This window comes from Dipodomys ordii, unplaced genomic scaffold (genome assembly GCF_000151885.1).
Source record: "Dipodomys ordii isolate 6190 unplaced genomic scaffold, Dord_2.0 Scaffold57, whole genome shotgun sequence".
NCBI lineage: Eukaryota > Metazoa > Chordata > Mammalia > Rodentia > Heteromyidae > Dipodomys > Dipodomys ordii.
The window spans coordinates 13086291-13111768 of record NW_012267273.1 but is presented as its reverse complement, the minus strand read 5'-3'; the positions used below and the strand labels follow the sequence as shown (position 1 = coordinate 13111768).

The window sequence follows — 25478 nt, the reverse complement described above, 5'->3', positions numbered from 1 at the left end:
CGATTCCTCAGCACCACATAAGCAAAAAGAAAAAAGCCGGAAGTGGCGCTGTGGCTCAAGTGGTAGAGTGCTAGCCTTGAGCTGAAGAGCTGAGTGACAGCGCCCAAGCCCAGAGTTCAGGCCCCACGACTGGACCCAAAAAAAAAAATGACAAACATCTATAATCAATTTGCAATTAGTTATGTCAACTGCCATCTGGGTTGGGCTCAGGGAGTGTAAACCCTTTTGCTGTGGATGAAACAAAGCATCGTAAGAAAGTTTGAATGCAGGGCAAAAATGCCCAAAGCATTGCAGAGCCAGATACATGAATGTCTGTCCCTCCAAGAGTGGCTAGTCAAGAAGGACAGATGGGGCAAAGGCAAGAGTTCAGACTTCAGCAGAATATTTTCAGGAACAATGAATGAATGAGCTATAGATGTTTTACTTTGGCTAGTATGTTCGGCTCAGCTTGGAATGTATACTAATACCAACATCACCATTTAAGCACAAACAACTCCCTTTTCTTTTGCTTTAGAGCCTAGAAAATTAGGTGCACATGCCTATGTTTCTCCAGTTCCTCATCATACAAAATGGTACTGGCTCTAATATGTAGTGTGACTGACAGTCCTCAATCAGACCTGTCTGATCTCAGATCTCTACGTGGACTGAGAAGAAATGGCACAGAATTAGAGGAAGGGGCAGCGGGGAGTAGAAAAGACAGTATGGAAATGAGGAATGGAGATTGTAGCTGACTTCTTGCTGCAAAAGGCAAATGAAGGGCTGGGATGTAGCTCAGTGGCAAAGCGCTTGCCTAGCAAGCGCAACGTCCTGGGTTCAATCCCCAGTACCAAAAAAGAAAAGACAAAAAAAAAATAAAGTTAAAAAAAAAAACCAAACAAAAGGCAGATGAAGGAGCAGCCTTCTGCCAGGAGCCCAAGTTCCATGGGCTATAGCTTAGTGTAAGGGCTCTTGCTCTGTATATGCTTTTGTGTGTGTGTGTGTGTGTGTGTGTGTGTGTGTGTGTGCGTGCGCGCACACGCATGTGATGTAGTTTGTGTGTGTGGTTTGCTGTGGGTACATGCAGAAATTCTTATGTTGGTGTGTGTGGCCCCTGGGTATGCTTACCTATATGCCAACAGACGTGTGCTGATGTCTCCAGGTATGTATTTTTGGGGCATCAGTGAGTGGCCTTGTTGCATGGTATGTGTATTTAAGAGAGTTTAAGAAGGAAGGGCAAATGTCACTTGAGCTCAGAGCCTCAGAGTAATCATGGTAGGTGAACAGTGGGGGTAAGATGTCACTGAGTACATTCTAAGGCTTCTGTGGAGAAGGGAAACAAGAAAACAAATGTCCAACCTAGAATCTCTAAGATCTTGGAGAAGCGAGAGTGTTTTTCCCACAGCTTCATAGACTTATTTAACTTGGTCGAGGCCCATTCCTTTCAGAATTTGCCTGTCCTGTAGGTAAGTCTGGAGGTTTTGCTTGTTTGCATCTTTCTTCCCAAAACTTAGAATGTTGACTCTACCCCACCCCCACCTGTGGAAACGCTGTCCACCTCTTCACACTAAGCCCAGGTATATGGGGATCTCCCAGACCCACTATTGTTTTCAAGTGAGAAAATAAGGTGGAAAGTTATTCTCAGTTATTGTTCTGAGAACTCAGGGTTAAAAACCCAACATAAATATTCCCCTATTGTGAGCCTTTCTCATGGGGTGGCCCAGTGCACAAATAGTTTCGGGAACACTTACACATCAACAGAAACTGTTAACAGCTCCCCAAATTCTCACCTCTTCTTCCCACAGCAGTCATTCTATAGTTTTGGCTAAAATGGTCAAAATACATTTTGGTGCTTCTGTTTTTTGTAAGCAATCTAACAAAGTGGCTTCCGATAACCAACTGTGGTGATGAAGATGGTTATACAACTACATATTTGAAGTATCTGACCATTTAAACCATCAGGCTAGCTACTCAATGAATAAAGAGCCACCAAGCTCCTCTCCTGGACCCCCAAGTCGAACAACCCTACATATCGGTGGCCCATCCAGCCCACTGAGATGGGCATTGGATGACCAATGATCTGCAAGTAAAAGAAAACTTTTTTGGTTCCGGAAATCATGTTCTTGGTTTTTACAAGGCCTGAATTTACCTTCAAACTCACTTCTTTATGTGGTCTGATCTCATTTTACCACTTTTGCAGACCTGTGCTAATTTCCATGCTGAGTTTAGTAGCAAAGGAAGCACACATGGATTGGATACCACCCAGGACTGTTTTTGAGTTAGACTAGAAAGCTTCAGAAATTCCTCCTTTGATTTCTCAGAGCAGAGAGCAATCTTTGTCTTTTCTCTCACTTAACTATCAATGCATCAAAGCCTTAACCTATATAAAATACACAAATGCTTTCTGGCCAAAATGAATCTTGTCCATTTTCTTTGGGTTCCAATGGGAACAATAAAGATGGAACTACAAAAGGTTGGCAAAGAGGATTATTCTTTTTCTTTCTACTAAGTATAGAGGCTTCAAAAGAACATCTCAGAAAGTCAAATAATTGTATCAACCACTGCTCACCCATCCATCTCCCCGCTGACCTGGCCTGTGAAATCCCCTTTAAAAATCTTGGCTAGCTCTCACCTGGCCCGTGCAAATGCTATATTGTTAAATGGCCCATCCGTAATTCCATGAGAGGTTGATATAAAGCAAACTCTGGCCATTTCAATGGAGCATCTCATCAGGGAATAGCTCTTTACGATGGGGGTGATCAGATGACTCTAATTTTCAAAGCTTTATAGCCTTGTGTTGGAGAGGGAGAGACTAGAAATGGGTAGTGAATAGAGTCATAGCACAAATGCTTGTAAATCCAAGGAGGCTAAGGCAGAATAACAAAGAAAAGATTTAGGAAGCAATTTTTAAAAATCTTTATGTCAATTTCTTGAAATCGTTTGTTTGGAAATTATTTCTTTGAAATCATTATTTCTTTCTAGTTACAGTTCTAAATATAAAGTCTCAGACCTAAAGTTGATCTAATTGCTTTCTGATTTAGTTACCATCTATAATGTCCTCAGAAAATTCTTATCAGCCATTTTGAAGAACACAAAATGATCTTGATGAAAGGGAGAAAGAGTGGATTTGGCAGCATAGCGGTTTTCAAGTTTGAGGTTGAACATTTTCTAGTAACATTCAAGCCTGGAGCAATTTATTTTATTTTATTTATATATATATATATATATATATATATTATTGTGAAAATACTGTACAGAGGGGTTACAATTACATGGGCAAGATAGTGAGTACATTTCTTATCAAGCATTGTAGCCTCCTCCTTTGTTTACCCTTCCTATCCCTTCCCATCTTCCCTCCCCCCGAGCAATTTATTTTAAAACCAAACAAAAAGATAACTTCCCAATTGGTCAACCATATGAGATACAATACAACATGACTGACAAAATCTTGATTTAGAACTACAGGGTTTGCTTGATTATGAACACTTCCTGTGTAATTTTCTTTCTTTCCTATCACCTTCCTTTCTGCTCTTTGAAGGCTAAAACAATCTTTTCAGAAGGAATAAGCAATCTGTCATATTATTGAGATTTTAATTTTTTAAAATTTGAAATAATGTAATATAAAAAAAAATTGATGTTAGCCAGGTGCTGGTGGCTCATGCCTATAATCTTAGCTGAGATCTGAGAATCATGGTGTGAAGACAGCTAGGACAGAAAAATCCATGAGACTCTTGTCTCCAATAAACTACTCAGAAAAGCCAGAAATGGCACTGTGGCTCAAGTAGTAGAGTACTAGCGTTGAGCACAAAGAGGCTCAGGAACAATGCCCAGAACTTGAGTTCAAGCTCCAGGATTGCCAGTAAGTAAGTAAATTAATTAATTAATTAATGTCTCCCTTTATTTATTTAATTTTTTTGGGTCCGGTCATGGGGCCTGAACTCTGGGCCTGGGCACTGTCCCTCAGCTCTTCAGCTCAAGGCTAGCGCTCTACCAGTTGAGCCACAGCGCCACTTCCGGCTTTTTTCTTTTAGCTTATGTGGTGCTGAGGAATGGAACCCAGGGCTCATGCATGCAAGGCAAGTGTTCTACCACTGAGCCACCTTCCCAGCTCCTGATGTCTCCCTTTAATGACATATTTAGGACAATATGACTCTGATATAGTTATTTCTATGAGCAATTAATCTGGGTTTTGCGAAGTCTTCAGGAATGCACCTCTCACATCAAATGTGGTGACCTTGTATCTAAGATGGAGAGTAGGGATGTGGCCACTGAGTTTTCCCTTCGGTGATACAAATAGCAGAGAGTGCCTCCCGGGGAATGAAGCTGTTATATAAGAATCACAGAGTGTGTGAGCTGGAATAAGACCATAGAGATCTCCAAGCTCTGCTTCTAGATACTGTCAGGGTAGAAAGGGTGGCATAAGACAACAAGAGGAAATGAGACAAACCAAAAAAGAAATTGCGATGTAATAAGCAAGTGGCAGAGTTGGCACTTGAACACAGTGCTCTTGATTCTTGATCTAGTTGTTGGTCTTATGGCCTACTAAGCTGCTCTGTCCTAAGTAAATGGTGCTTCAATGCTAGCCATTTGATATCTGATATGTCTGAGAGTCCCTATGTGGGAATGGCAACCAAAACATAGCTGCAGATAACCAGACAAGTTTACTTAGCCATCCTTCCCATGGGGCTCAGGCTAGGCCATACCTATGATGGTCATAGGCAAGGGATGGCTTTCAATGACTTCAGGGGGTGCAGAAAGACAGAGTCACCTTTATAGATAAGAAATGCTCAGACAGGCCAGGTGCCGGTGGCTCAAGCCTGTAATCCTAGCTACTCAGGAGGCTGAGATCTGAGGATCACGGTTCAAAGCCAGCCCAAGCAAGAAACTCTGAGACTTTTTTTTTTTTGTCAGTCATGGGGCTTGAACTCTGGGCCTGAGCACTGTCCCTCAGCTTTTCAGCTCAAGGCTAGTGCTCTACCACTTGAGCTACAGCACCACTTCCAGTTTTCTGATGGTTTATTGGAGGTAAGAGTTTCATGGACTTTCCTGCCTGGGCTGGCTTTGAACCTCAATCCTCAGATCTCAGCCTCCTGAGTAGCTAGGATTACAGGTGTGAGCCACTGTCGCCCGGCCCTCCATGAGACTCTTATCTCGAATAAACCACTAGAAAACCGGAAGTGGTGCTGTGGCTCAAGTGGTAGAGCACTCTCCTTGAGCTGAACAGCTGAGGGACAGCGCCCAGGCCCAGAGTTCAAGCCCCATGACCAACAAAAATGAAAGAAAGGAAGGAAGGAAGAAAGAAAGAAAGAAAGAAAAAGAAAGAAAGAAAGAAAGAAAGAAAGAAAGAAAGAAAGAAAGAAAGAAAGAAAGAAAGAAAGAAATGTTCCTCAAAAAACTAAACATCACAAGCTAGGATACCATAAAGACACTTGCACATACATCCATGTTCCTTGCAGCACTATTCACAATAGCCAAGTTATGGAAACAGCCCAGATGCTCTAAAATAGATGAGAAAATCCAAAAACTGTGGCACCTATATAAAATAGAGTTATCCATAGCCATTAGAAAGAATAATATTATATCATTTGCAGGGAAATGGATGGACCCAGAACAAATCATGTTAAGTGAGGAAAGCCAAGCTCTAATATACACTAGATCATGTTAAGTTATACAGGACTCTAGACATTCACCACAGTGAGAGATTCTTAGGAGGGAACACAAAGGCACAATGTCTATGTGCATCTGATCATATGAAATAATATTTATTGAAATGAACTTCAGGAAATGGAAACAAACAAACAAACAAAAAGAGAGCTGTTGACACTGCTGAAGACCCTTCCTTCTTCCTGGGCCTTTTCTTAAACTCAGGGCCCAGGCATTGTCCCTGAGCTTTTTCACTCAAAGCTAGTGCTCTACCACTTGAATCACAGCTCCATTTCTTGCTTTTTGATGGTTAATTGGAGGTGAGTCTCATAGCTGGCTTTGAACCAGAATTCTCAGATCTCAACCTTCTGAGTAGATAGCTAGGATTATAGGCTTGAGCCACTGGCACCTAGCTGAGCCTCCTTTCTTGTCACTCCACTTCTAAGGAGCACATTCCCATTGTCCCCATATTTTTACCCTGTAGTGCCATGGGCCCTGCTAACCGCCTACTCACAGGGCAACAGGTTACTGGAGGGCAAAGGTGCATAAGCGCTAGCTAGTACTTGGGCTTGAACTCATGGCTTTGAGCTCTTGTCTAGCACTCTACCACTTGAGCCAGACCTCTACTTCCAGATTTTTATTGTTTAATTGGAGATACGATACTTGAACTTTTCTACCCTGGCTATCTTCATACCATGATCTCCAGTTCTCATCCTCCTGAGTAGCTAGATTACAGGTATGGACTACTAGTATCTGGCTTTCTTTTCTTTTAAATTTATTTATTTTTAATTTTTTGTACTGATAATTTTGTATGGTCCATGAATAATGTTATAAATACCCCAATAGGGGGGAAGGGGAGGGAAGGAGAAAGGTTGGGATTGGGGGGGAGGGGGGAGGCTGGGAAGGGGTTTTGAGGGTTAACCAAAGGAGGAGGCTGCAATGCTTGGTAAGAAATGTACGCATTATCCTGCCCATGTAATTGTAACCCCTCTGTACAGTATGTTCACAAATAAAATAAAATAATAAATAAATACCCCAATAATGCTTGGCAAACAAAGTTCCTCACCCCTGAAAGATGTTCCCTAAAAATTCGATAAGCAAACCAGTGACCCAGGTGCCTTGTATTATTAATATTTCCAGACTAAGAAAAGATATTATGATTGTACATTAAAAATACCTCTGAGTAACAGGAATCCTTCCACTCACTGGATGAGGCCCTTGGGAAGTTTGTGCAAGAGAATATTATAACAATATTTAAGAGGGCTGTTTAAGGGAAAGCCTTAGTGAGTTATTTAGTATTATAAGGACTCATTTTTTCTCCTTAGTTCCATTAATTAGATTTTTTTAGAATCAACAGATTTGTTACACTTTTGTAGAGATCTGCTCAGACTTCCTTTATCTTTATCTTCCAATGCATGAGATCCATAAAGATGGGTGAACTAATAGTTAGGTCCAGCAGGTCTCTTTAAAGGCCTTCTGTGAGGTCCCTTCTACCTTACACTTCCATCCCTTGCCCTGGCTCCCTGTACTGGCAAAGAGGAACAGATAATGTCTTACTGTACCAATAAGTCAATGCATCTCTGATTTTGATAGGACTGTCCAGTACCATGGTGACTGATCAGTGACCTGCTGATCCAAGCCCTAGGAAGAAGACTAAAACTAATTAGAACTGCTCTCCCTTCCCCAACAAGTAATTTTCTTATTGGTGAAGAGGGTGAAATTTAAGAATATATTTCAAGCTGGGTGCTGGTGGTCCATGCCTGTAATCATAGCTACGCAGGAGGCTGAGATCTGAGGAGTACAGTTCAAAGCCAGCTCAGGCCCGAAGTCCATGTGCTGGATGTAGAGCTGTGGCTCAAATGGTAGAGTGCTAGCCTTGAGCAAAAGAACCTCAGGGACAACACCCAGACTCTGAGTTCAAGCCCCAGGACCAGCACACACATACAGAAAGAATTCACTTTATTTTCAGAATATTTTATAGAGAGAGAAATAAAACACAGAACCTAGGAATTTTGTGTTTTTGATCAAGCTCTATTTAAGTCAGGGACTGCAGTGGTTGGTCCCAGCTGTTGCTCTCAGAACACAATTTCAAGCAGAGAAGGAAATGTCTGATTCTGATGAAGTGGCACGAGTGGCTGTAACAGCATTTGTGGCGAGAGGTTGGTGTTGTGATTCATGCATTAGGGCAATTCATCCTTGGCACTTCTATTGATACCCATTTTTTACAGGAGGGGAACTAAGGCCTAGAGGTACATGGCTAGCAGCAGGAGCTTTCGAGCTGTTAGGCTGGCTTCTGAGCACCTGCAGCCTGAAGTGCATTGCTCTCAGACTATCTTGTCTCCTCAAAGGGGCCAGACAGAACTCTATGAGCTCAGACATGTGGTCAGTGGTTCATTGCTCCTTCTAATGTTGGCTAGGAACTTTGAGGGAAAGGCTTGAAGTTTATTTGCCATGTGGAGAAAGGAGTTAGAAAAGGACAGATCTGGTGGAGGGGACAGGATGTTCCACCCAGGAAACCCAGAAACACCCGCCGTGGCTCTTGGTAGCCCCTCCCCCTTCTGAACCTCCTTCCTTACCCTCAAGCTCAGTCTGGAAGGTAGAACCTGGTGATATGGCCTTTGTTAACCAGCATGGCGCCCATTTCGGTGGGATCTTCCTGTGTGAGTTGGGGGAGAGTGTGGTCAGGGAAGTGAGGAGGGATTGCTCCAGCTCTCCATGTTGCCCTCTGCTGTGATCAGCTGTTCTTCTTGTCCCAAGACTCCTGAAGAATGTGCCCGCTGAGGTTTATTCCAAAGGTGCTGTTCCCCAAACGTCTGCAGGATTCTAATGTCCTACTGACAAAGAGAGGACTTTCATCTTGGAAACACAAGTTCAGGCTCACTCAAAGAAGGTTTTATTTGCTATTGTTAAATGTCAGGACTTTTCCAAAAGTCTTCTATTTGTAATGCATTCCCTAATCCTAAGGGGAATGGAGGGAGATGTGGTTAACCAGTGTCCAAAGTCATACAAATTGATTCCTCCCATGGTATTTGTTTTTCTAGTGAAAACTCATTAAGTAGTTTGCAGAATAGAGTTCAAGAAAGATTCCAATTGAGAGGTGCAAAATGCAAGGGCTCTGAGAGGGGGTTCTCAGAGGCATGCTGAAGAGATAAAGGGAGGTAGGATTGGAATGGGTCAGGTTTATAGGGGGGAAGAAGGACCCAAGAAGAAGAAAACAGGACACTGAGGCAGAAGATTGCAAGTGCCTAGCCAAGCACCTCTACCACACCTTTGGCAGGCCCTGTAAAAGCAATCCTCTGCCAGTGATGAACTGGCCACCTGCTACTCCTCACTCATGGCAGCTCAGAGGTAGCCCTTTTGTATTGCTCCTAGGATATGTTGTCCTCGTCATCACTAGGCGTAGCTAGCTTGATAACACTCTCTTTACTGATTTCCTTCTCTTTCTTGCCTTGTTTCCTTATTTTATTACTCTATCAGTCCAGACTGGGTAAGTTATAAAGAATAGAGATTCTCTTGATTCTTATTCTCTTTCTTGGTTCTAGACCAATGTTGAGAATGCATCAGGTAATGTCCTTCTTGCTAACGATGGTCCCAGGGTTGCAAGAAACGAGGAACCTGTGTAGGTGTGTGCACATGTGCATGCGTGCATGTATGTGCGTCCTGGTCCCTATCTCTCTTTCTAAAAAGCCACCAATATTCAGTTATGGGACCTTCATCCTGGTGACTTTGTCTAATCATTACCTCTCCCAAAGACCCCACTTTGCATTCTGTGGTCAGATTTAGTCTCTGATACTTCACATGGGGATTACACATTAACATGAGTTTTCAGAGGGGGCAAACTGTATTCAAACCACAGCATTGTTTCTTGAGGATGCTGTAATAAAATATTACAAGCCAGTGGTTTATGGGATCTAAAATCAAGTCATTGAAAGGCTGGTTCCTTCTGAGGACCACAAGGGAGATCCTCTTCTTTTTTTTTTTTTGGGTCCGGTCGTGGGGCCTGAACTCTGGGCCTGGGTGCTGTCCCTCAGCTCTTCCGCTCAAGGCTAGTGCTCTACCACATGAGCCACAACGCCACTTCCGGCTTTTTGCTTATGTGGTGCTGAGGAATTGAACCCAGGGCCGCAGTCATGCAAGGCAAGTACTCTACCACTGAGCCACCTTCCCAGCCCCAGGGAGATCCTCTTCTATGCCTGTTTGTGGCTTCTGGTGGCTTGCTGGTTATCTTGGCTTGTACACACTTCACCTTAATTTCTGCTTTCATTTTCAAATGGTATTCTCTTTGTGAGTGTGTCTCTGTGTCCATGTGTCTTTGTTTTATAAAGACACCAGTCATATTGTACAGGCCATCCTCATGACCCCACCTTAACTCGATCATCTGCAAAGTCATATTCACAGATACAGAGGGGTAGTACCAACATTGTTAGGGGAATACAAGTCAACCTATAATACCTGCCAGTGCTTTCTGGAGTAAACCCCCCTAAATACTCTCTGTCCTTTAAATGTTGTCTCACTGTATGCTTCTAGAAGAACTCAAACTAAGACACTCTTTTTTAAAATTTTTTTAATTATCTTAAAGCAGTTGTACAAAGAAGTTCCCATTCTACAGTATATAAGTACAAAGTTTCTGACAATATTGTCACCCATCTTTCTTAACCCATCCGTTCTCTCACTTTTTTTCTTTAATTGAAATTAGGTGATTACATAAATTTCACATATTTCACAGTATTGTGGAATAGTGATACTTAGAGTCACAAACACATTTTAACTTTCACAAGGACTAACATACTCTTAAAGATGCTACTTCAGGGGTATAGAGAGATTGTGAAACTTCCCTGGCACCACGTAAGGAGTCCTTGTATTAATCCTAGTTTGACTCAATCAGTTTTATACTTGAAAACAAGAATATGCTTCTCAATTTCTCTGAAGACTAGCTGCCAAGGTTATTCTAAGACAGTTTCTTTGTTTTAAATGTTGACTTCTTTTCTCCATGACATGACTCAGTGGGGAAAAGAAAGAGGCAAATCAACCCATAAGATATCTCTTATGTCTTATGGCAAATGTCTCTGCCATTGGGCATCTCTCAGGGGAAGATCCTTGCAGCCCAATGACCTCGTGGGCTCCTGACCAAATGACTGGCCTAGATGCAAAGTGTAAAGTTGCTGAGCCAGCTGTCCCTTCCTCCTCTGAGGAAGATGGAATAAGTGTGTGTCATGGGAGGGTGCCTCACCCTTCAGGGGCACTGGGATTGCCCTTTCGAGAAACATCACCAGCACATTCGGCAGTCTTGAAATGAGTCTGTACAGTGGTTTTAGCAGAATTTGTTCTGGATTTTACACAGTTCTTTCCATTTCAAACCCTTCTTTCTCCATGTCTACATCTTAGACTCACATAGCAGTAAACTAGCAGAGGGACCCTGACAGAAAGAGAGGCCAATGTGCAGCTGGGCTTGGCCCCTCCTGCTTTCTGCACATGTCCTGGGCTGGGGAAGGAAGAACCAAGATGGTGTTTTCAGGTCACAGCTGCCAGGGCCCCCACCTGGGGGCTGAGTGGCTCCAGCTCACTTCTGTGCCAACAAGTGTTCTCCTAGGGGAGCAGTGGGAATTGGCCACTTGTCCCAGAAGCTTTCTGCAATAAACATTTGGGAAATTGGGTCAGGGTTCAGCCCTTACTTGCAAAAAAAGATTGTGAGGTAAGAATATGTTTTAATTCTTCTGAGACTTAACCAGGTATATAGGCCAGGACTAGGGATGATCTTGATTGCAGGAGGATGTGTGTGTGTGTGTGTGTGTGTGTGTGTGTGTGTGTGTGTGTAAGAGAGAATGAAGAAATGAGGAAGGAACAAGATATATTAACAATATATTAGTGGAAATAATATACATTTCTACAATTCCTTTTTTATTAGCAAGCAGCATCTTAGGTGGACTTAGGACATGGGGTTTTTTTGGGGGGGGGGTCCAGTCATGGGGCTTGAACTCTGGGCCTGGGCGTTGTCCCTCAGCTCTTCAGCTCAAGGCTAGCACTCTACCACTTGAGCCACAGCGCCACTTCTGGCTTTTTTCTTATGTGGTGCTGAGGAATCGAACCCAGGGCCTCGAGCATGCAAGGCAAGTGCTCTACCACTGAGCCACCTTCCCAGCCCCCTGACATGGGGGTTTGTGAGAGCGGACTGTTGGCTGGTGGCAGCACCCCTCTATTCCACCATTATCACATGGCCTCTGCTTGTGCAGGGAGGGTGCTGTGCACACCAGCTGTGCCGCTCAGCTGAGGGCTAACCAGGCTCTGGGGCTACAACATTCACTGTGTGTCTTCAAGGCAAATAAAAGCTCTTTAGAGCTGGGGTCGATGTGGGCATGGATATCTACCTCAAATGATATACGGTCATTATACTGTGCTGACTCATGTGTTCATGCAACTGTTGTATCACTCACTAACTTTTCAGGCCAGTTTATTTTGCTTTTCCACCTGAAAGATTCTTGAGGCAGTGCCCTTGATATTTATTTCTTGGTGTACTCTTATTCCTAAAGTCTTTACCTTTGACCCTTCAAGTGATAACCTGGTAGTTAGACATGATCATTCTCAACAATCAGATGGTAAATCTTGTAGGCTTCCTGGGCTGTATGCTCCCTGACCCAACTACACAACTCTGTTGTAGCACAAAATCAGCCATGCACATACAAATGCTTATGTGGAGATGTTCTAATAAAACTATTTACAAAAACAGGCAGCTGCTCATACTCCTTTTGGCCTATGAGTTAGACTTTGCTCACCCCTGGTTAAGAGCACTAAGAGCAGAAGTCAGATGCCTGATCCATTTCAGCCTTCACCTCTTCTTACTCCTGGTTTTTTATCTCTCGCATTTGCAAGGCACCTCACTGTTAAGCATCTACACACCTCTGCTGGCTCCCATCCCATTGCACCAGGGAGAAACAATGGCAAGCCAGGGAAACAAAGAGAGACACTTCTTAACTGAATGGTTGGTCAGGCTTAAAAGCAAAAGATAATATGCATTTGTTGGGGTGGCAGCATCCTCAAGGCAGATAGTCCTTTCACTAAACAGAGATGGACAACCAAATGTGATTCAGCTGGCCTAAGTGATAAAACATGTTTGTTTCTATTCTTTGACTTGCTGTGTTTGTGGAGACTTTAGTTATAAGAGTTTCTATTCTCAGGAACTTACATATAGCATATCACAATACATGGTTTGTCTTCAAAATCACCCTAACAGGGTGGAGGGCAAATATGAGAATGTGTTCTACAAGTGCTTCTTTACTGAAATGTTTGGAGATCATTAGATGAAGGCTAATAAACAACATGTACATAGCATACAAACTACCTTTCTCATTTCTACCAGAAGCTCTGGTTGTAAGGAAAGTGTAAGGTCTGCTCCTTGAAGCAAAGTCTCTGTCCAGTACCTATGTTAGCTAGGCAACTAGCACACCTGAAAGAAGTCACATCTGCATCCACTAAGGTCACATCTGGATTCAATGTGGCCACACCTTTCCCAGCCTCTACCCTAGATAAGACCTAGCCAAGGGCCTGATGTGCTCTTTCCCAGCCACATAGAGTGCCAACATGGCTTGGTGCCAGCCAGAACGATGAATAAACCTACCCCTTACCTGAACACCATGTGTGTGGTGTTATTCTTATTCAGCCTCTTCTTTAAAAACCTAACAGAAAGGATGGCAGGTTCTATTTTCAGCTCTTGTATCACCTTCAAAAATTTGTTGATTTTAAAAATAAAAAAAACCCAGCATCCTTTTAAGGAGAGATGAAAACAGACTAGAATTACAGAGCAATAAGAGACTGGATAAAGTGGAAAAATTACTGCCAGACATGAAAAAACTGGATAAAGCCAAGAGCTCATCCTTTGGAAAATGGAAAGTTATAACAATGTTGCCTGTTTCATCATCCTAAGAGTTCTCATTTTAATGGGGCACAATGTCTTCTTGAAAGCCATAATCTCCTTGGGGTCATAAGTAAAATAAATTGTGTTCAATGATTTTGTTTTATGATATGGAGACTATTTCTCCTGTGAAGCATAAAAAATAGAATACCACTCAGGAAGAGCTTTACATAGGCAGCAGTAATGGGGAGAAATTTAATCGAGAGCCCCTGGGCCCAGTGGAGGAGAAACGTTGTGTGTGTGATCACCATTAGGTGAGCACTTAGATCACGTTGAAAATATAGCTCACACTTGAGCTATTCAATAGGTTACTCCATGAAATATCTGCAGCCCTGCGAGATGTTGGGGTATAGTCCACTTTTACTGACGGAGAAGATAAAGCTTAAAAGAAAGTGGTCAAGAGGGAGGTAATCAGAAGAGTTAGCATTCAAGTTTCATTCATCTGGATCCAAATCCAAGTGCTGCCTCTGCAGTTCCACGTGGCCTGGTTATGGCTATCAATGGCCTGGGAGGCTGGGAGGTAGGGAACAATAGGGTATATATGTAACTTTACAGGAAAGAATACCTGACACTAAAATTTGTACCCAAGCTTCTATTATTACACATGCTTCTAATTTTCTCTTTGTTTTCCCTCTTAGAGGTTACATTTTTCTATTCCTGATTTTAAACCAGTGAGAGACTAAGCAAATTCCACAGGCCACTCTTGAATAAGGGAAGTTAGAAAAAAATATACAATGCCCACTTTATAGCCAAACAGGATGTGAACACCCAATCATAGCTAAATCTGTACAGTTTAAACTCTAGCAACAATTTCCCAGACAGAAAACAATTGTTCATCTCTAGTTGGGTCAAGTCCCTTTTTATTAAAAACTCAGAGTAAGATAGGCACTATTGATATTTTGGGCTAATAACCTTTAGTGGTGGGGTTGTTCTATGCATTATAGGATGCATAACAGTATCCCTACCTTTACCCAATGGATAGACTCCAGTAGCATGGCAAAGTTGTGAAAAACCTAAATAAAAATGTCTTTAGACATTGTCAGGTGTGTGTGTGTGTGTGTGTGTGTGTGTGTTTGTGTGTGTGTGAGAGAGAGAGAGAGAGAGAGAGAGATCACTAGCAGAAAACCAGTAGATCGCTGTATGGGTCAATCATTCATTGTTGATAAGCCCATGATGGACAATTCACTCTCACTGCATTTTGGCCATCAAATTGACCAGGAGGCCAGCAACTGATCCACTGCTAAGCACTTCCAAGCACTAGTTAACATGTGGGCTTAGAGGTGCCACAGGAGCATAACTTTCATGATCATTCTCTCAAGACAAGCCATAAACTACAAGAAGCTGCCACGGGACTAGGTGTCCCCAGTTGGCAAGTGCCTCTTTCTGTCTGTTTCCTGCATTTTTATCTAGGAATGGGTTTGTAGAAGATCAATTTAGTAGGAAGTAGAAAGAAAATAGATTTATAAGATAATCAAACAAGTAAAAACTGTTACCTAGCTATGTTACCTTGGGCAAGCTCCTCTCTGAAACCATCTTTTATTTATTTTTAACAAACTGAAGAGAACTAGGAAGTAGAGTGTGATTCAAGTGGCAGAGTATCAGCCTTCAGAAACTAAGCCTTGAGAGCTGAGCGCCGGTGGCTCATGCCTGTAATCCTAGCTACTCAGGAGGTTGAGATCTGAGGATCACGGTTCAAAGCCAGCCCAGGCAAGGAAAGTCCATGAGACTCTTATCTCCAATAAACCACTAGAAAACCGGAAGTGGCGTTGTGGCTCAAGTGGTAGAGCGCTCATCTTGAGCTGAAGAGCTGAGGGATAGCACCCAAGCCCAGAGTTCAAGCCCCACGACTGACCAAAAAAAAAAAAAGAAAGAAAGAAAGAAAGAAAAGAAATTAAGCCTTGAGTTCAAGCCTTGTGCCAGTACACACGCACATGTGTGCGCGCACACACACACACAAGTTAAGATAACTGTAACTACCTTGAAGTGTGGTTGGGAGAGTTAAAGATAAGGCAGGCATGCAATGGGTCCAGATAGAAGTAGGCATGCTGTAATTCTATTATTGTAAATTAAAATAGAATGAGTGACTGAACAGAGAAGAAGAAAAGCCAGATGGTATGCCTAAGATATCTCTATGGGGACTGCCAGTGACATCATCTGTCTGTGGCTCACTGCAAGGGCATCCTGATAACAGCTGCTTATCTCTAGCTGGTATCACCTCCACCTTCACCCTACTTGTGAGGGACCTGGGCATTCCACCATAAGATTGGGAAGATGTGGATTCATATAGAAAGATGCTGAAGTGTGGTTGCTTTGGTTTTAGCAACTGATCTGACCTGCAGTGTGACAAACAACCAAAGTCTGCAGCATTAGCTGCAGCACAACAGGTAGGGCTGGAGTGGAGGCCATCGTGCAGAAGGGAGCCATGGAAAGTTGCCACAGCCAGGGAACCTAAGACTAGGCTACTAGCACCCATTGTGAGTTGCAGCATGGTCAATAGGAAGAACCAGGGAGAATAAGCCAAATCTTCCACAGACTACTTGGCCAGCATAGCCAAGGCACAGCCTCTCTCCTCCTGCTTCTGCATCATGGAATCTGTGTTTAGTCAAGAGCCTAGAAGATCTCATTATTTTATTGGCCCTGGCCAAGGAAGTAGCAGAGTGGCAAAGCTGGTGGTTGAGCCCAAAAGATGTTACAAGTGGAATTCAGGTCAAGCTTGAGATTGTGTAACCCTTAATCAGGGAGTTCTAAGTTTGCTTTGCTTGAGACTTGGTGATTCTAGATCATTTTTTTCAGCTCAGGGCTTCAGGCTCCCTCTTAATATAACTTACACTGTTTCCAAATCAAAAGCCTACCACTTTTAGTCTTTATATCCTTGCTTACTTACTACTGCTGTGAAATTAGTAATTTCTTACTAAGAAATCTCCTCTGGATAAGAGTGTCACAAACTTTTCTCACTTGGACTTGGCTTCAAAGTGGGAGCCTTAGATCCCAGCCTCCTGTGTAACTAAGATTACAAGTGTGAGACACCAAAGCTGGCCTGAAATGTCATTTTTAAATTACTCTTCAACTTTTTTACATTTGATTAGGAGAAATGTTTTTACATGCTTTATCATAAATACCCTGCTAATTACTATTAAAAATCCAAAAATAGTAAGCTTCCCTGCCCTGAAAGATAAAGAAAATGAGAACTAAGCCAAAGATGACCTAGGCATCAGCAATTCCACTGCACCTACTTGAGATCAGATACACTCCCTTTTCTTTTAGACTCCAACACATATACTTTAAAAAATAATATTGACCATATTTCAAAATGTACTTCTTCTGGAAAATTGTAGAAAAGAACAAAGAACAAAAATCATTTAAAAAATTAGCAATAAGACTCATGGGTATGTTGGCCACTGTCCTTCTAAGTTGGGCATTTAATTTGTAATTATTCTTTTCACAGTAAATCATGGCCATCTTTTCCTGTAGTTAAATATCTCTAGACATCCATCTCAGTGCTATAATTTATTTTGCTTCCACCTATTATTGGACTTTCACTTTGACATTCTGTGAATAATGGCACTGTGGACATCTCAGGTATTTTCCTATGCATGTCTGTAGCCCACATTTGTGGTCGTTTCCCTGGAAGTAAATTCCTGGCAGCAGGATTGCTGGGTGTCCATTGCTGGGTGTCTCTGGTAGCTTCATAGACTCAGACCTTGTATCTTTTACCTCCTCTCTGGACTGTCCTAAACTCCAAGCCTCTTCATATGACAGAGTTGGCATGGGTGGCATGGAGCATGCCACATACCCCAATCTGTTTGGTTTTAGCAACTGATCTGATCTTCAGGGTGAAAAACAACCAAAGTCTGTAGCATGAGCTGCAGCACGAAAATCTGTTCTCCAACTGACAGGGCTGATAGTTATTTAGGAAAATTTTCTAGACCTCAAACTTCAACCAATGTAATCCTTATGTATGTATATATGTATGTGTGTATGTATGTATTTATTTGTTTATTTTTATGTCAGTCATGGGGCTTGAACTCAGAGCCTTGGTATGGCTCTGAGGTCCCTGACCTCTTTTTCTCAAGGCTAGTACTCTACCACTTTGAGCCTTAGCACCACTTCTGGTTTTCTGGTGGTTAACTGGAGGTAAGAGTCTCATGGGGACTTTCCTGCCCTAGCTGACTTTGAACAGCCATCCTCAGATATCAGCATCCTGAGTAGCTAGGATTATAGGTGTGAGCCACCAGTGCCAGGCTAACCCCCCTTTTAAATGTGTGTATGTGTGTGTGTGTGTGTGTGCGTGTGCGCATGCACGCCTATACTGAGCTTGAACTCAGCCTGGGTGTTGTCCTGAGATTTTTCATGCAAGGCTAGTTAGTACTCTACCACTTGAGCCACAGCTATACTTCAGGCTTTTTTTTTTAATTGTAAAAATACTGTACAAAGGGGTTACAATTACACTGGCAAGATAATGAGTACATTTCTTATCAAACATTGTAGCCTCCTCCTTTGTTTCCTATCTACTTCAGGCTTTTTGATGGTTATTTGGAGATAAGAGTCTCACAGACTTTCCTGTCTAGGCTAGCTTTAAACAGTGATCCTTAAATCTCAGCCCCTTGAGTAGCTAGGATTATAGACATAGACCACCATTACCAAGCCAAATCCAGACTTTGGGAATATTTTGTAATGTTCTCACTACTCACTACTGAACTACTTTTTGCTTTATTCAATTCTCAATGTGCAATAGAAACATACAAACCACCACTACTTAATGCTATTCATATTTATTTATTGAACGTAAATCCAGTAACTATAAATCCAGGAACAGTTTTAGGTGCATTGTAAATAATAAATCAACAAAAAAAGAACAGCAAAAAAATAAATCCCAGTCTCTGTATTTGAAAGATGGAGATTGGCAATAAACAAGTTATAGAGTAGTGATGAATGCTGAGAAGAGAAACAACACAGGGCCAGGTGCCAGTGGCTCATGCCTGTAATCCCAGCTACTCAGGAGGCTGAGATCTGAGGATTGCAGTTCTAAGCCAGCCGGGGCAGAAAAATCCCCATGAGACTCATCTCCAATTAACCACTCAAAAACCGGAAGTGGCGCTGTGGGTCAAAGTGGTACTAGCCTTGAGCAAAAGAGCCCAGGGGCAGCATCCAGGTTGAGTTCAAGCCCCATGACCAACAAAAGAAAAACAAAAAAGAAAAGAAAAACAACACAGAGAAAGGTACAGGGGATGCAGCAGCATCCTCACTGATGATATGGCATCAAAATGAATTTTACAATTTAGGCGGAGGGGGGAAGGTGTAGTTCTGGAAGTGGGAGGGAAGGGATGGTAGGGGGAAAACAAAGGAGTAGGCACAATGCTTGAAAGGAAATGTACTCATTACCTCGCTCATGTAACTGTAACCCCTCTGTACAGTATTTTCACACACAAACACACGCGTGCGCGCGCGCACACACACACACACACATATATGGCAACTCAGTGAGAACCTGGGCTCAGAAGTCAAACTCTTGAGGTTCGAATTCCTGCTCTGCCACTTCCAGCTATGGGAGCCTGGACAAGTGACTTAACCTCCCTGAAGACCCAGCATCTCCATCTGTAAGACAGACACAGCTGTGCTGAGGACCCAACTGACCAGCACTCGTTAGCCTTGGATGTGGGACCCGCATAGAGCAGATAGCAGTGGAAAGAGCAAACTTTCTAATCTGCCAATTCTGTGACCCAGAAAGGGGACGGACGGAGAAAGATACATGGAATAGCAGAAGGGGGATCTAAGGAAATGGGGTGAAACAAGGAGTGGGAAAGGCAGGGATGTTTTCACCGGAATTGTTTTCACCTACCCTAAAGAACGAGAGTGTAGACTCCAAAATCGACTCAATCCTTCCCCCACCTTCTTCTCTGCCTCCAGCAGACTCAGGGACACCCCTGGAAGGGTGCCCTGCATGTGGGGAGTCCCCTTCTCCAGGCTAACCTGGTCCTAGTGACCTGACAAGGACAGCTCTGCCCTACCCCCTCCAGACCACTGAGGGATCCCTTTGAGAGAGGTTTGAGTGCTTCCTTACCTCCCACCAGAGGCCAACTGTCAGTGCAGAAAGGAAGGTGTCCCCCACCTGGGGTTGATGTGGGCTGGAGAGCTTTGTTTATGATTTGAAACTGAAGATATTGAGGGGAAAATTCCCCTTCCAGCTGGGTGAGAGGCTTCCAACAACAGTTGACCAGCCTGTTGTTTTCTTTCCTCTCTCTCTCTCTCTCTCTTGCTTCTGAATTTCACAAGCTTATACCTCCCTTTATCTTTGAAAGCAGTGGAAAAATGTTGGACCCACAGAAGTCAGTAACAGCCAATGGGAGGATGAGAGAGAGAGAGAAAGACTGCTGTTTTACTCATACTGCAAGGGTTAGACCCAACACCAGCTCCTTTCCTAGTCCTTCCGAATGTTTTTGTTTTAATTTTGTTCAGTGCTGGGGACCAAACACAGGGCTATAAACATTTTAGGCAAATGCTTCTACCTACACCCCTTCAGATATATAATGTAAACGTATTAGAACACCGACAGTTTTAGTGCCTAAGACAATCTCATGGTATAAAAATGTCCCTTAGATTAAAAAAAAAATCTGGTAAAATATATACAACAAAAAATACCACATTCACCATTTTCCCCCAAGGCTATTAAGTGAATACTACTTACTATCAACATGATCTATCTCTAGAGTCCTTCTATCTTGTAAAATAAACTCTGTAACCTCTAAACCATAACTTCCATTCTCCTTCCTCCAAGCCCCCTTAACCAAACCTTTCCACTTTCTGTCTTTATGATTCCTTATTCCTCTAAGTACTTCATATAAGTAAGATCATATGCTATCTGTCCTTTTGTGATGGGTTATTTTCATTTAGCACAGGCTCATCCTTGTAGTGAGTGTCTGAATTTCCTTCTTTTGAAGATGAATAATATTCCATTGTGTACATTTGACCACATTTTGCTTGGCTCTTCTCCCACTTAAGTTGTTTCTACTTTTTAAGTGTTATGAGTAATGGTTGCTATGAACACAAGTGTAGAAATATCTCTTTGGAGAATGTGTTTGCAATCCTTTCAGGTCTATACCTAGAAGTGCACTTGCTGGGTCATATGATGTTTTTAATTTTTAGAGGCACCACTGCAATGTTTCCACATTGTCACCAACACTTGTTTCTAGTTTTTCTTTCTTTTTTTATGGTCAAGATGACATATAGAGTGATTACAGTTATATAAGTAAGGTAATAAGTACATTTCTTGTCAAACTTGTTGCCCCTTCCCTCATTTTCTCCTACTTTCCCTCCCCCCATCCCCTTCAATCAGATCATTTCCAACATATTGTCTTGTGTATGTTGCTGTTGCATTGGCTCCCCCCTTATTAAGTGAAGTAAGCCAGACAGAAAGAAACATAGGTCCAGTGGTTTCCCTTATTTGCAATAATTAGTATACCTCTAGAATAATCTTAGCAGATGAGCAGAATAGCTCAATAGCTATGTTTATATGACCATGTAAGATGATGCTAAGCAAAATGAGCTCCAAGACATAGACACAAGTGGTTTTCCTTTGTTATTGTTGTTTTTAATGTACTATGTGAGTTTTTTGTTTCTTTTGTATGTTCTTTCCCCTATGGTATATCCCATGTTGTCACTGTATTTAATTTTGGCATCCTAGTATTGTATAAATGTTTATTTGAATTAGGGAAGAGAAGAACAACAGAATGTTGTTTCTAGTTTTTGACAATGATCATTGGTGTGAAGTGATCTAATTTTTTTTAGGAAGGGAGAGATAACAAGATGAGTACTTAAAAATTATAAATGTAAGGCAGGCTCTGGTGACTCATATCTACAGTCCTAGCTACTCAGGAAGCTGAGATCTGAGGATTGTGGTTCAAAGTCAGCCTGAGCTAGAACCAGAAGTGTGGTTCAAGTGGTAGAGTGCACAAAAGCCGAGTTCAAGCACACGCACGCGCACGCATGCGCACACACACACACACAACTATATATATATATACAACATATTTTATTTCAAATATGGCATATTAATTTAACAAATTAATGACTTCAATATATAAAATGCAGTAGCTGCTTATGTAAATTCCTTCAAAGACAATGTCTGAAGGAGGAAAGGGAGAAGAGAAGAAGATAGGGACATAAAAACTAAAGAAAATGAGGCAAAATGGTAGAAAACTAGAAAAGTTCCCAGGCAGCTTCTTGAATAATTGTATTGAAATGAAACTCCTTGTGTACCTTAGCCCCCCCTGCCACAGGGCCCATGTTTGGATAATGTTTGTTTGGGGACCCTGATTGCTTGTCACCAAGCATCTCTGTGCAGAGAGGGACACAAAGATGAGCAGGCCCCAGTTTACTCTGTGGGCCAGAAGGTCAAAAGTGGAGAGGGGTGGGGGCATTTGGCAGTTACACTGAGTCTGCCTTTGCGGGCAGAAGGCCAGCTTCTTCCTCTGTGGCCTTGTGGCCCAACAGCTCTGCAACACCAGGTCTGAGGCCCAGCTGGGTGGCGTTCAGTCTTGAGTTTCATGAATTTTTAAAACTGCCTTTGAAGGAGCAAATACATCACAGTCCTTTCATGTCAGGGAAACCGCCTCTGAGGTGGTGGGGGTGGGGGGAAGGTGGGGAGAGGCTGAGCCCAGTTGGGGGCTGCCCTGGGCCTTTGTCTCAGGAAGCCTGCAGCTCTCTGGCAGGGCTCTTGCCTTTTGAAAACCAATCAGCCAGGAACCCCTGAGCCTCTTTTCTGCAGGCTGGTCATATCACATTTTACAGATCTCAGAAAAGGAGACACAGTGACAGTGAGTTTGTGTTTCTGTGTCTCCAGCACCCTGTCTTTAGACAAATGCCGGCTCTAGGTGAACAACAGCATTTTGCCTCTTATCCCTGAACGGGGTCAGAGGTCCACGACATTCCACTACCAAACCGGATGAATAGAAAGAAAATTGAACAGAGCAAACTAAATGCATTCCTGGCATCTCAATGGAGTGTCACCCACTCACAAGGCAGGCAGGAAATCTTTAATTAACCCTGCTTTCAGGCACAAAAGCCCCCTGGAACATTTTATCCAATTTGAATAAAAGTATTTCCAAAGAACGTGATGTGGGAGTACTTTTATTTTTGCTATTAGAGCCCTCATTTCACGCCATCTATATTTTAAACCGCTATCACAAAAGCAAAACTGCTCATAAACAGAGTGTGGGGGAGAAATCATTCCGGGAACTGTCCTTTCTCTCTCATTTTTATTCCACAGTGACATATCTCTCTTGGGAAAATCCTGCCCCAGATTTTTATTAGGCTTTTGTAGGTTACCGGGTATTAAAAACCTCACAAATCCATTATGTGCATCTCATCCCTGACTTTCAAGTTGCCTCTCCGCGAGGTGTGGGCTAATGAATGGGCTGAAAGCAGCTGCCTCTTCTGGTCCTTGCAGAAGAGACTGGTCCCAAAGAAAAACCCCTCAGGACACCTCCTTCCCAGTGTTCCCTGTCTCCCCCACCCCCAGTTATTAAAACTACAAGGATGTATTCATGTTTAGGGTATTACACATCGGCAGGCACGTGCAGAAAGGAAAATAATCTTCCTTGTACAGTTGCAGAGGTCTTTAGTCTTCTTAAAGACTCCTTAAGATCACCATTACATCAACTGATAAAGACTATCTATTTCACCAAACTTTAATCAGGTTTCTGAACCTCCTCCTAGGTCCCTGTGTGTGCTTTATAAAATTCACTTTTAGCAAGCCAAGTGCCTGCAGCTGAAGCCTGTAATCCTAACTACTCAAGAGGCGGAGATCTGAGGACCACAGTTCAAAGCCTGCCCCAGGCAGGAAAATCCATGAGACTCTTATCTCCAAATTTGCCCCCCAAAAAAGCTAGAAGTGGATCTATGGCTCAAGTTGTAGAGCTCTAACTTACATCAAAAAGAGAACAGGAACAGCATCTAGGCCCTGAGTTCAAGCCCCAGGACTGGCAATATATATAGTCAGCCTCAGTGCCTGGATTGGTTCCTCAACCTACATTCACCATCATTCAGGGACTGTCTGATCGCCTGGCTTATCTTCAGCTAGAATCCTCTCTACCTCATGTGTCCTCTTAACACACCTTTTCAACACACTGACCATCATTCTGATCCCTGGAGATGTGTGTGTGTGTGTGTGTGAGAGAGAGAGAGAGAGAGAGAGAAACAGAGATAGAGACAGAGACAGAGAGACAGAGACAGAGAGAGACAGAGAGTGACAGAGAGAAAGAGAGACAGAGACACAGAGAGAGAGACAGAGACAGAGAGAGACACAGAGAGAGAGACAGACAGAAAGAGAGATGGGGTGGGGAGGCCAAACAGCCAGGCTAGGCCCGAGGACCTTTATCTCTAGCCATCTTCATTTTAATTTTGCTTTTCACTTTATATTTTCACATAAGTGATCTCAGCTGATTCCTGTAGCAACCTTGGGGTTGCAAACCTTGTCCTGGTTTGAGATGTTCAGAGATTAACCGACTCGTCTATAGACCACAGCATTCCTTCTGCTTCTGAGCCCGGGACGCTAAACACCTTCTCTGCTGCCTCTCACTTACTGTGGAGATGGAGGCAGAGCCTGTGTCCCTCCTGGATTTGATCTTTCATTTCAAAATTGAGGAGGCTGTTGTTGCAAGGGGAAAACAAATTCATGATCTTGCTGTGATTAAAAGCTGCTTTCTTTCCTCTGGCCTTTCCATGCCCTCACTTCTCTGGCCTCTTCTCTTGCTTAGTCTTGGAATAGCATAGACTATGGTTGTCAGCCTCTCATTGTTTCTCTACCCAGGGGACAGCAGCATGCCATGGAGGGGGACTTCTACAAGGTGGCTAACAGTGAATCTTAACCTCCCCAGCCCTCTCGTCTTTTTCTTCTCGCTTAGTGACCCAGATAAGCTTCTTGTCAACTCTGGGGTTCTTTCTCCTTTGCCATCCCTAGCCTTGCCAGCCTCCCATGGGATCAGCCAGAAGGAAGCAGGGAGCAATATTCATGTTATTGATAGGAAAGAGTTCCTATGGACCACATATGCTGAGAGCAGCTGGTGGGATTTGGAGCTGGAGATAGGAATGAAAGAAGGGGTTCCTGAGCGCTCTGCTCCCTCATGTACTTACCCTGCCTTCTCTAACCACCTGGTAATCATGGCAGGCAGGGGCTGCCCCCCATCCCCCACCAGGGCCTAATACAATAGCCAACACTGCAGAGTAAATGAGTGAGTGAGTGAGTGAGTTAGCACCTGCTCCCGGAATTCACAGACTTGTCAGGAAAGGTAGGGTAGGAACAGATCGTTTCCTGGGGTCCCTCAGTCCACACTCTTACATCACCAAGGTGGAGGTTCTCCTCCTAGAACCAACTTTGTCCTTCCTCTGCTTTGTCTTTCCTCAGGTAAGCCAGTGTCCAGTCCCACTCATTCACTGATCAGCCATATTTACTAAGCCCTCCAGGCCCAGCCCCAGGTGGAGGCAGTGTGGCAATGGGATGGACAGGCTGGTCTGTGTGCCCTGTGATAGGCTGAGCTGCCTCTCTTCCCTTTGTTTCACATTGGTCCCCACAGAATCTGTTAACGGACGCACAGAAGACAGAAGAGACCCAAGATGTTTTGATTTGCATTTCTTTTATGGCTAGGGAGGTTGAGCATTTCTTCATGTGTCTATTGGCCTTCCTTCTTTCTTCTTCAGAGACGTTTCTCTTCAAGTCTTTAGCCAACTTATTTATTGGGCAATTGTTTCTTTGAGAATTTGTTGTTGGGGGATTTAATTTTTTGAGTTCCAAGTATATTTTAGATATGAGACCCTTGTCCATTGTATGGCTAGTGAAGATCTTCTCCCAATCTGTGGGCTTTCTATTGATCTTGCTAGCTATGTCCTTTGCCAGGCAGGAGCTCTGCAACTTCATGCAATCCCATTTGTCCAACCTTTCTTTGATTTGTTGTATTTC

General features: G+C 43.0%; 1 protein-coding gene across 2 annotated transcripts in view; it reads left to right on the top strand.

Moving 5' to 3' along the window:
- The window catches only part of Cd247 (CD247 molecule), a 79235-nt gene that overhangs the window by 7464 nt on the left and 46293 nt on the right, over positions 1-25478 (top strand). The window lies entirely within an intron of this gene.